The following is a 12,244-nucleotide window of genomic DNA, read 5'->3' as shown; positions in this document are numbered from 1 at the left end:
TGCCACAAAGTCCAGAAGGATGTGACAAGCAAGACCAGGCTGCCAGGGCAGGGGGTGCAACAGGTATTTGCATCTTCATGGGCATGGACTGAAGGCAGAAGGGATCCTGAGCATCCTGCTGGTGTCTCCTGGGAAGCAGAGGCGACACCAGCAGAGTGCACTGCACCAGAGTCTGAGCTACTCATCTGCCTTTGGAACCTGGGAGAACAGCTCCTGGCTGATGCACTGGAGCCATCTGATGTGCTGGCTTCCATGGGACAGAGCTCTCTGGAAATCCCACAGTGCCTGATAAAGGATGGAAGATGAAAGAGAAACTCGTTTCTGACCTTAGAAGCAAAGAAACGCATCCCCTCAGGCATGACAGAATAGGCACCTCTGTAAAGTTCTACACTTTTAAAATTTAACTTCTGAAGCTCTTCTTTTTATTATAAAAGAAACAAAGAACAGAACTATCAGAAGCCCATCTCTGAGTGCTCTGTCAATAATTAATGATGACACACCTAATGAAACCAGCTCTGGCATTACAAGAACTCCCTGATGCTTTGCTGTGTGAGTAAGGCATTGACTGCAGCCCTGGGGCAGAGCCTTGCCCAGCTCTCCCAAGCACAAACTGAGGGGCCAGAAGTGAGTGAAGAATCTGATGATTTGACCAGCAAACTGTGGTGCCTTTTCGTGCTCAACACTGGGATCACTAATGAGCACCAAGGCAGGCAGCAGCCAGGATGTGCTCAGATGAGAGGGTCTGAGGGAGGGAACACCCACCCTGCAATGCCACAGGGCTCAGGCTTGGACACTGATTTGTGCCAAAACCTGCTGGACAATCTCTGGGTACTGTTGACTTGGGCTGGAGAAAGATTCCTGAACCCATCCTTTAATCCCAGTTTGTTTTGATCCTTTGTGTTAATCTTTCTCCAATTATTATTTTTCCAGACAAACTCACATTTTTGCTGAGTACAGAGAGCAAGAGATTAAATGGCTGGCTGAATCAGTCATTAAAAAAAAGCCCCAAAAGCCTATACTTGCTTTGCAATTAAGAGAAAAAAAATGTGTCTGGAGAATTGGGAAAAATTTCAAACTTGTTTTTAAACCTTTCCAGCCCTTCCCACACAGAGTGCTTCCAGTAATAGAAATGTCAGAGCAAAGGCCATCAGCTGTCCTCATCCACAAGGCAGGGACTCCAGGGAGGGAGCTCAGAGGCTCCCAGGTGCTCAGGATTACGTGCAGACCCAGGCTTTGGTGTCCCAGAGGATTTCTTGTTGCTGCTGGTTTCTCAGTGTTGTAATACACCTCACATGGCCATTTTCTCTGGGTGGCTTTTAACAACCTCTTCAGAATTTTTTGCTTTCTTGCATCTACATCTTTCCAGAAATCCTTCTCTATTTTTAATATGATATTTGACTACACAACACATCTGATTTCCCAGGGAACAATAGCTCTTCAGGAGGACACTTTTTAATGAGCAACTAAAAAAAAACATCTTCTGTAGAACCAACATTTGAGACAAAAAATATTGATTCCAGAAACGGTGTTTGGTTTAGATTTTAACTGGTTTCCTAATTTTCTTTTATTTCCACACTTCCTAAGTTCCTATTTGATTTCCCCTATTTTCAATATTCCTCAATTTTTGCTGGCAGCTCTGGTGTGAGACCTTCATTATTACAGCATGTCATACAATGTATGCTCCATCTGCAAGCAACACTATTTGCTTTGCTGACACCTCTTCCCCTTCTGTATAAATAACCACCCTGAGCTCTGATATCCAAACTGGGCTCTATCCCACAAGATGGAGTGGGATATCTGTCTAGGCTCAGTGCGTTGTGAGGCTGAAGAATCCAAATCTCACAATAACAGGAGTTATTAGTAAAGCCAGGTATACTTATAATATCATTTACTTATTAGAAACACATCTTTCAATATGTAAGTCTCTCCAGGGCCTGAAATTAATAGGAATTTGAACATAGGAATCTCAAAGGCTCAGAAGGCAAACATGAAAAGTTCCAGAAGAGATGTGCCAGGACCAAAGTTACAAATCACCCATTCTCAGACACCCTTTTCCTCAGGCTTTGATTCTGTGGGGCACACAGTCACTTGGTTCATGGTCTCCAATTGCTTGTGACAGGGTACGTGCAGAACCTCTCACTGCTGACATCTGTAAATTGAGCTCTACCCCTGCCAAAATCAATGCAAACCTCATTTCCTTCTGATCCCCCCTTCCAGGGGGGGTTTGACAATGCTCCCCACTCACTAGAGCGTGGCAATGACCTGGAAAGGTACAATCCTCATAACTAGAACTGCTCTCCCACACTTCTGCTCTGGTTTCCCCACCCAAGGCAGTCAGCCTGTTGCTGGCATCCCATCCCAGATTTTACCATTCCAGTAAACCCCCCTGCTCCCCTCCATAAGATTTCATGTATCATCTCTGCTGGCCCTTTGCTGTTACCCCTAAATATCTAAACAGGAGGCCTGGCCCTGGTCAAGGAGCAAGGCCAGCTCTTCTGAAAGGGTCCAGACTGGCCATTGTATCTGCAGACTGAGAAGCGGGCTCTGGAAATCATCTCATTGCAGAAATGGCAAATCATCAGCTATTGCAGCTCCAGGACAACTCTCCTCCACGGGGATGGTATCTGCTTTCATCTGCCAGGATTTTTTTATCTATCAAGAATAACTCAGCCCATTGAATGAGCACATTTTAGGAAGCTGTAGAAGTTGGGGCTAATGTGGGTATGGAGGAGCTGATAGGATCAGTTAAACTTTGCACGGATCAATTCAAGAAAGCAAACCCACAGTAAATTGGCCACAGTGCTGAAAGATGAAAAACATAGCCAGTTTTCAACAAACCATTTCAAAGTTTCTCTTTCAAGAGCTATAGTTAATTAGGTTCTGCCTACATATCCCTGGGCTTTCACAGGTCCATGAAAACAATGCCCCAAGACAGAAAGGTTCAGCAGACTCAAATGGTTTTGTTGTGTGGGCTCTCTCTTATTTGTCTGACAGGCAGAACAACAACTTCCTCATCACATTATACAGATAATTAAAGTCAGGGTTTGTAAGCACTCCTACACTCCCCATGGTCCCAGCACTCCACCTGTGTAGGCAAAGCTAAAACTCATATTTTGTCAAGACCAAGCATCATCCTTCTCTTCTAAGGCAGCTTCAACTGACCAACTAGGGGCTGGGATTGCTTTGGGAGTAAAACTGCCCATCTTGTTCTATCTCTGGGTACAAGGCAGCAGCTCTTGTCCAAGACATTTAAAACTAGAGAGGAAAAGTTCAGCAGCGAATAATTCAGTATTTAGGAATTCATCCAGTTTTGACCTTGTCTGAAATAAAAGTCCTACTCACCCAAAACAGATCCAATGAACTCTTTGATCGTGGCACGTTGGCAGCTGAAGTTTAAAGCTCATCACAACAAGCGCAACATCTCTTGTCACGACACCAATTTAGCAGCAGCTCTAAATGATCCAGTCACCCCCAGAAGATGTTTATGAACAGGAGAACTATCAGTGAACAAACCTGGGCAACTCTGTGGTGGGATAGAACGTAAGAGAGAGTGCAGAAGGCAATCTCACCCCTGAGGAGTTGCAGCTGCACTAAACACCAAAGATTGGGAACAGGCCTGCCCTTAATAGGCCACAGCTGCATCCAATAAGGATGAGGGCTATAAAAGAGTGGGTGAGCCGGTTGAGGAGGGAGCTGGAGTTTGTTGACTGTGCTGTGAGGAGCTGCCTGTGAGAGAGCACTGAGAAAATATGGCAGTTTTACAGTAAAATGATAACACAACTCTGCTTTCTTTGAGAATACACAACTTTAGGCTATGAGATACATACAGAATCCAGCCTTCCAGTAAAATCCATGTCTTGCCCTATCAAGGGCATTTGCTTCCCCAAGAGCTCTCTTCTAGAAAACATAAATATGGTTAAAGTGGTTGTGGCAAGTGAGATGTAGATGATGGTCAGAACTACATTACATAAGCTTTACATGAAATTGTTAAGTCACGCCTATGCTTTATTGATACCAATGACTATCTAAAAGCTATTTACAGTGGTATCAACAAATCAGTGAGATCATTGTCCTCTTCCCTCACTTCCCAATACCTGGATTCTAGCAGATCCAGGTAAATCAACTGCGTCTTCAAAATGAAAACAGAAATTTAATTATTCACAAGCATTCCCCTTGAGCTTTCTCTGGGCTTTTTGTGAATGATTAACAGAGCAGCTGCTGCAGACAGCACTCTCAATCCCTGCTTGCTGGCCTGTTAACAGCAGTGACTCATCAGCTCATGACGTCAAAGCCTCCTCTCCTCTGAAATGGCAGGAAGGAGGTTTCATTAAAAAGATAAAAAAAGGTATCAACATAACAGCCTGAACTTCCTCCCAAACACAGGGGTTTGGTCAGGGGTCATCTCTGCTGCTGCTGCCTGAGCACGCACCCACAGCACCTTCCAAGTGTAAACTTTTCTGTTGAGACCATGAACATACTTCTTCAGGCACTCTGATTTATCAGATACTGACCAAGAAATGAAAACAAACCTCCCAGCCCCAGGCCTTCTGGCAAACGCTGCTTGTGCACCCCCCAGGAACCTCCCTGCTGGGCAGGGCAGTGAGGCATGCCCTGTCCTGGCCCTCCCCATGCTCATGGCAAGGTGGGATGGCCTCAGGGGATGCTGACACAGCCCAGAGCAGCTGTTCATCAGTCCCTGGAGTGCCCCAGGGATGCTGCCCGTAACACCTGAGGAGGGTGCCCAAACAGACGGGAAGAGAAGCATCAACAAGTCCTGTGCTACCAGACTGCAGAGCCTGTGTCCTCTGTGCCTTGCTAAGGCTATGTGAAATGTGAGGGCATGAAAAAGTCACACAGGAACACAGCCCTGAATTTGTGAAACAAATGGGACTGGGAGACGTATAAGTTACAAGCAGAAGAAGTAACCTAGAAAGGGGCTATTTCTATGTATTTAAAACTCAGATTTTTACTTGAGACTGCAAGTCCTGTTAGATGGACCTTGGCATTTTACCCAGAAAACCTTCAAAGTGATGGAGAGGGGAACAAGCTGGGTAACTTGAGATTTAGCTCTTACATGGGATTAATTACTAACACCTGTGATATATATTTTCTCTGCTAGCTTTAGGCAGCACAGCCAAGCCCCAGCCTCCTGTGAGCCAGGCAGCACTCTCACTCCTCAGCTGGGAATGGCAGGGGATATATTTAGCTCCAATCCTGGCTGCCTGGAGGGCAGCATGACTTACACCTCCTGAATCCTGACCTCCCCAGCACGGTGTTGGAAGTAGAAATGCTGCTGTTAGCTCCATCTCTTCACCAAAGTCAGTCAATCGGGGAGAAAAGTGGAAGTTTGGAAAGTGCACAGGGCAATGTGGGGCTGGCCACACCCAGGGCGTTTGTGGCAGACATGGAAAAGGCTGCTGGGGTAGGGCTGTGCTCACACCAGGCTCCTTTCCCCAGGCCTGCCCAGGCTACAGCCACAGTATGAAAGGCAAGGATGACTGAAATGGTAGACCAAACATGTAACAGAAAAAGTGCAGAAAAAACTGTCACACACAGGCCAAGAGTTGCCATGACTCCAGGCTCTGCCCAACACACGTTTCCATTTAAAAATAATCAACAAAATGAACACCATCTTTCTGTCATTTTGGTGTGAAATGCGTTTCCTGTCTGACCTTTTGGCTCTGTTAGCATTCTTAGCCTTGGCTTGGTTTAACTGCTTGCTTTTCTGTGGGGTCTCTGTTTACTGGCATTCCAAATCGGTTTTCTCAAATAGATCTGCAGCAGAGATGGAAAGTTCACAGCAAAAATGCCCTCTGGGTGTCCGAGTTAACTCTGGACAACAAACATGCTAAAATGTGAGTGCAAATACTCTTCTTGCTCATCTTTCTAGAACTGATTAGCAATGAAGTCTAAACAGTTTTCCATATAGCTCTTAATCTCATATTTGGACTCTAAATAACATTCCAGTTTGGAAAAGCACCAAGCTGCCATCTGATCTAGTAGCAGAAATACCCAATGCAAAGCATCACAAACTGCAAAACCCACCTGAGCTAGACTGAGCTCTGCAGTTCCTCGGGGGGAGAAATGGGAAATTCAACACCAGAAATGTGGTCATTCCTCAAACAAGGCCTTCCAACAGACTTTGCATTCTTGGCAGAAGCTCACACAGAAAGGAGACAAGAGAGAAAGGTGGTGGAAATGCCATCAGCAGGAGCTGAGGGTGAGCAGAACATGGGTCCCAGGCTCCACTGCTCTACTGTCCCTGGAGATACAGAGCCTTGCCTTCCAACTGTGGCAAGTCAGTTGAAAATCAGTAGAGAGAGGAAAAGACAGGAGGTGAAGGAGAGTTTATGCAACACTAGACATCAGGAAAAGGAAAGGAAGGGAAACCAGGCTGGAGAAAACAAGGAAAGTTTACCCAAAAAAAGGTGGTAAAGAGAATGGGGGCAGCAGTGATGCAGAAAGAGATGAGTGAAGGCTGTGGGTAACACCACCAAAATGGTGTGGAGGCTGCACCTGAAGGCCTCCTGCTCAATCCTCCCCCTTGCAAAAGCCCCTCCTCCCCATGGGGCGGCTCATCCTCCTTGCCCTGCCCCTGCAGGGATGCTGGCAGCGGGGCAGTCTGCCTCTGCTCCCACCAGCTGCCACTGGGCACCTCTCTAAGCTCTTGGCTGCCCTCCCTGACTAAGAGATTTCCTGCTTCCCCAGCCTGTGCCAAGGGGAAGCTGAGTGCCAGAGACCTGGGGACCTCCCTTCTGCTCCTGGCCGGGATCACCTTGGAGCAGAAGGGGAGCAGGAAGCATTTTCACTCCTGTTGACTTGTGCCAGTGTTGCTGCTTGGCCTCACACACACACAGCCCTCAGCAGCTACACAAAGTCATTACCAGAAGAAATGGCAGAAATTCCTCAACAACCATCAGTACATTTATAAACAAATTTTGTATTTTCATTAAGGAACAGAAGCAAAATGGAAGTTCTTTCTCTCTAAAAATCCATTTGCTTTTCTGTTACTTTTTCCTTTTACCAAAGTAATCTGCAGATCTTTAGGGTCCCAGATTTTTGGATGCTCCAATATTGGTATTATGACAACTTTCTTAGCACATGACACACAGGCTTCTCTGCCTGTTTTAATGCAGGGCAGGACAAGCCAACCAACAGCAAACCCTTCTGTCTTGCTGCCAGCCCCTCAAGTCCTTCTGCTGTCCCAAAGGATTTCATTTCCCATTTCCTCTCCAAGCCAACACACCTTGGGACACTGTTAGGGCACTTACCTCCTGAACAGGACTAACCTGGCCACCATTCTGTCAGAAACCAGCTGTCACACCAGATGTATGCTCTTAGCCCTCCCCTCCACAGGCACCAGGCTGCAGCTGTGCCCAGCTGTGCTCCAGCACCCCACAGGAGAAGCCAGCCAGACAGAAATCATCCCTTCTGACGTTTCTTCCTTCACTGTCTGCCTTCCAACCATACCCCATTTCATATTTTAAGTTTCCTGCCATCCAGAAAAGCCCGGCCTTTTAGGGGTGAGCTCTTCTGCAGCATCCCAGCTGGAAAATAACATGTGGGAACCTCACACCCATGGCCAGAACCTGTAGAATTTAAACAAGCTTCATTTCTCATTAATTTTATCTTAAATCATGACTCCAGAGTTGTAACAGTGAAAAGAACTCCCCTTTTCCTACACCTGGAAAGAAATAGCTGTTTCTTCAGTGCTGAGCCAGCCTGGCAGGGGGTAATTTAAACTCAAAAATGCAAGTGCCCCTTTAAAGCAGTCTGAAATGTCTACCATGTTTGTAACAGGGTAGAAAGTATTTGCTGAATCCAGGCCTCATGCTCAGGTGTTTTGAACAGTCAGAGTGTGAGAAAACAGGAGAAAGGAATGATGCTCCTTCTTTTAACTGGTTTAGTTGCTATTGACATTTTCTGACCAGCTCCTCATCACCACCACTGAATGCAGTTCAAGAGGATTGAGGTTAACACCACCCAACAGCCCATTCTGAATGCACAGCCAGCCTTGTGCTTCCCTGCTCCTGAGCATTACCTGGGGGCTGGACAGCAGAACAGAGAGCCCTCAAAGGGCTGCTGCAGGGAAATGGAATGGAGGCTTTTCTTTATCTCTGCTTGGTATCACAAGTTGTACTGTACATAAGCTGTACTTATATTGCAATAAAGGAGCTGGCATCAGGAAAAGCATTTCATCTCAGAAGGGGAGTTTAGTTTCAGGGCAGATGCTTCAGGAATGTTCTGAAATGTCCACCACAGGCTGATTTGAAGAAGTTACAAAAACATCACTCAGAATTTAAGAGCAGCTGATCCTGCCTGGGACTGAAGGATGAACAAGATTTCTTGAGGTCTTAGGCTTTCCACTCTTGTGCCAAACTTAAACATAAATATTAGAATATACATTAGGACATAACCTTTTTGACAATTTTCATCATCATTCAGACAGAACTGTCATGCTAAATGTTGATGTTTCCTCATATTAACCCAAGCAGAATGAATCAATGTTTTACTACTGTATTTTAAAATAACTTACGCTATTTCATTGCTCTCTGCGGTACCTTTTTGCCAGCAGAACATTCTTGTCATTGCCAGCATAACCCCGTGTCAGTTTTTGCCAAGCAAGAAGTCATTATCCAAGCCAGTTTTCCCTCTGAGAATAAGCAAGGACCACCTTGTCCTTGACAACAGACACCAGAAAAAACCCTCCTTCACCCCAGTGTAGCTGTCAGTTTACAAATCCAGCCAGCTCCTTGTTCTTTTTCCCACAATATTTCCTTCTTGCTACATTGTCAGATTGTGCCTTGAGAGCTGTTATGCAGCATAATACTCACCTAGAACCCCACCCTAAGCCCTCTGGAGAGGTAAAAACATTCTTTCACCTGAAATTTCTGTGAAGATGTTTACCTGTGACTTGTCGTTGTTGGCTCAGCCCAGCTAAGGCTGACCCCTCGCTGTGAGCTTGGAGGAGGGCCCTGAAGTGTGATCTCCACAAGGCAGGGAGACTTAGAGCTGCTGGTAATTTATTCATGCAAGATCCTGGTCCAGAGGGCAGCTGAAATTCACAGCAAGTTGTAATGAATTTGTCACCCTGTGTAAACTAGAGATTCTACCTTCAGTGCTGTTTTTTACAGCAGACACACAAATTCACTTCTGCAGGAGAAAAACATTCTATTCCCCGTGGCAGAATCTGGTGTGTAATGAGACATACTGGGTTTGGAAGGAACTCCAGAAGAAAGAAGTCTCAGTGGGAATTCCAAAAGGAGATGGCAGAAGGGTGACACTAACTTTAAAACCCCTTTTGTATGTTTCCCTCACTGTTTCCTTTCAGCATTACAGAATAGCAATCTTACCACACCAACACACAGGAGTAACCAGATTTCTCCAAATGGCTCAGTCCACAGAAATGTTCCCTACCTCATATTTCTGAACTCTCTTAAACCTACAACTACAGCCAAAAGGCAAAAACCCTCAGCTAAGCTGCTCCTGTCCCCTGGCCTATTGGGACATTCCAGACCAGCCACAAGTTTCTCTTCAGTGTGTGCTTTCAAGAAAAGTTGAACAAATTTTGTAGTGTACTGGGAGTGCAAGTAACATGCTATTTCTTTCTAGTCAGCCAAAGGATTAGCTTTGAACTACTTTCTTTGCACAAAAACGTGGTTATAAGAGCTGTTGAATAAGTAAATTAAAAGACAAGGTTAAGTGAACTGGAGAACAGAATTTGAAATAACTAAAATACATAGTATTGTATACTGCTGGTCTTGCTTAGGGTTTGCTCAACACTAATTTCAAGAATAGCTTCTCCCTTTCCCTTAGCCTGTGTCATTAATCATGTTCCAAGGCAACAGGTTTCCATGACAGCAAACATTAACTCTCCCGCAGCACAGCCTGTTATTTCTGCTACAAACACAAAGCTTTCACTCATATACTGTAACCCAGCCCAGCTACCCTCACGAAAAAAGATCCCTGAAATATGCTAACAGACATTTAAATCAACAGCTCTATTTCCTTTGTACTGTGATCCTGCCAAGGAACACACACATTACTGAATTGAGCAGGAATGCTGTCAGCTCCCCCAGAAGGACACTGCTACCTGGTCTGAGCTCAGAGTTCTGCCAGCCCTCAAAACCACAAATTCAGTGATGCAGGAGGATGATGCAGACTCCATGCTCATAAAGACACTGGATAAAGGTAGTGAAAACCCCACCATACAGATCAGCTGCAGAACTGAGACCTTTGGGTTTAGTCATCTCAGGCAGGGTGAGAGCAACTCCCCCTCACAGGAGCTGTGCTGACAGAAATAAATTCCTTCACACGCACTTCCAGGGGAACAGAGTGTCAGGGACAGGCAGGGATGGGAGCTCTCTCTCTCCCTCTCTCTGGGAACTGCCTTGTTATTTTGAGGGGACTGTGGATGGAACATCTCTGGGTACATTTGAAAGCCCCACTCACACTTACACTCTGACCTTCCCTTATAAGCCAGCCCCACCCAACACCTCATGTATTCATACTCCATTACTCCAATGCAGAAAATAAAAAGTATGTTCTCTATTGAAAGGGCTGTGAAATAAAGGAAAAAAATAGTAATTCACTCTTTTGTAAGTACATTAGTCTGTCCAAGGATAATTCAGATGCAGAATCACACCTGAACTTTACCTTGAGTTTCCCACTGGGGCTTCTGGAAGCACAGGTGGGTTGCAGGAGCAGCTGGGGAAGATATTGAAGACATTCAGTGGCTCTTGGTTGAAAAAATCTGATAGGAGGCAATATAAATGTCAGTTTTTTAAAAGTATTTTAAAGAACTGACACCTTTTAATGAACATTCAGAAATTCACAATGAAAAAAGAAACAAAAATTATAAAAATTCATGAATCCTGTGAGATCCTGCTGCTCTTGCCTCTCACGATGATTTGTCACATTTCTTTTACTCTTATTTTTATCCCAGTCTAATGTTTGTCTCTTCTGCCATGATATGTTCAGAGGTGTCTCAACTTATGTGCTGCAAATAGTTGCATGAGAGAAGCAGCTCTGTCCCAACCACTGAGCAGCAAGATCACACTAAGAGTCCTCCAGACAGGGATGCTCACATGAAAATCAAGCAGCTTTTTGTTACATGCAGCTGGTGAGAGCAAGGAAGGGAATCTAGGCTAGCACCATGACTATGATTGATGGTTATTTTAGTAAATGCAATTTTGCAAACTAGGACAATTGCTGGAAGCTTGTCAGCAAGGTGAGAATTTAGGTAATGGCAAAAGATTATGAGATGGGGAATATTTAAGGAGCTTGCTAATAGTTTTTTGGATAATAATTTCATAAAATTTCTCAGAAAGCTTGACATTGAACATTGACTAGGACAGTCAGGCAAGCTGGAAAGAGAAACATCAACAGCAAATATAAATGGCAATGCTTCAGAGAATAGTGAATATGCACACCAAGACATACGCACCTCCTGCTCCAAGAAAAATCATGGAACTAAGACATCAGGAGACACAAATCTGATGAGCTAGGCACTGCAATGCACCAAGCTGTGTAGGGTTCAGTTAGTGGCAATGAAGTTCACAAAGATGGGAACATATGCAGTCTGACAGCAACCTAAAGGTGACTCAACAACAACTGGGTTTCATTTGGGCTTCTTCCCTTTGGAGAAAGACCTGAGGTGAACTGAATTCCATTACAATGTTACTTACCTGAGTGATCCCTTTCTCACTGAAGGTTCTAAGAAGTTTAAATACAAGTTTTATGTTTCAAACCCACCTGTTTTAAGTATGCAGGCAAAAGTCACATCAGCTAAGGCTCACCTCCTGCTTTGTGGAGCTCTCCTACACACAAAAGCAGCAGGAGTCTGCAGATGTTTCTTGAAGCATGAACATAAGTCAGCAGTTCTTTTAGAGTACTTAACATGTTTTTCATTCATCTTTGTAGCACAGAGGCAGGTGGCACAACAGGCACACCATATTCCAAGGAATTTTTGCACTAGGGTAAGGAAACCAGACTAACTCCTTTACACTTACCAGACTAACACCTTCACACTTCTCAAGCTGATACTTGATACACCAGTTTGGCAATGCTGTTTACTTCAGATGCTACACTGATATGGCTGGTATAAGTGCCTCTACCCAGTCCATTATTTTCTTCCATCAGGAATTCTCTTCAACTTGAAATGATGCAGCAAGAAGCCTTCTAGCTCTTCTTAAAATGACTGAAAAGACAGGCTTTTGTACCAAGATATCTTTTTAGTACTCCT

At 44.8% G+C, this 12,244-nt stretch overlaps 1 protein-coding gene across 1 annotated transcript in view; it reads right to left on the bottom strand.

Annotated features, from left to right (window-relative positions):
- Positions 1-3,645, bottom strand: part of SCG2 (secretogranin II) — a 30,675-nt gene extending 27,030 nt beyond the window's left edge. Inside the window, exon 1 of the mRNA XM_030954213.1 lies at positions 3,343-3,645. The gene's annotated coding sequence lies outside the window, so the exon portion shown is untranslated. The remainder of the gene's footprint in view (positions 1-3,342) is intronic.
- Positions 3,646-12,244: the final 8,599 nt, after the last annotated feature.

The sequence above is a fragment of the Camarhynchus parvulus genome, chromosome 9 (assembly GCF_901933205.1).
Source record: "Camarhynchus parvulus chromosome 9, STF_HiC, whole genome shotgun sequence".
Lineage (NCBI taxonomy): Eukaryota > Metazoa > Chordata > Aves > Passeriformes > Thraupidae > Camarhynchus > Camarhynchus parvulus.
The sequence above is the reverse complement of the archived record's forward strand: the minus strand, read 5'-3'. Positions and strand labels throughout refer to the sequence as shown.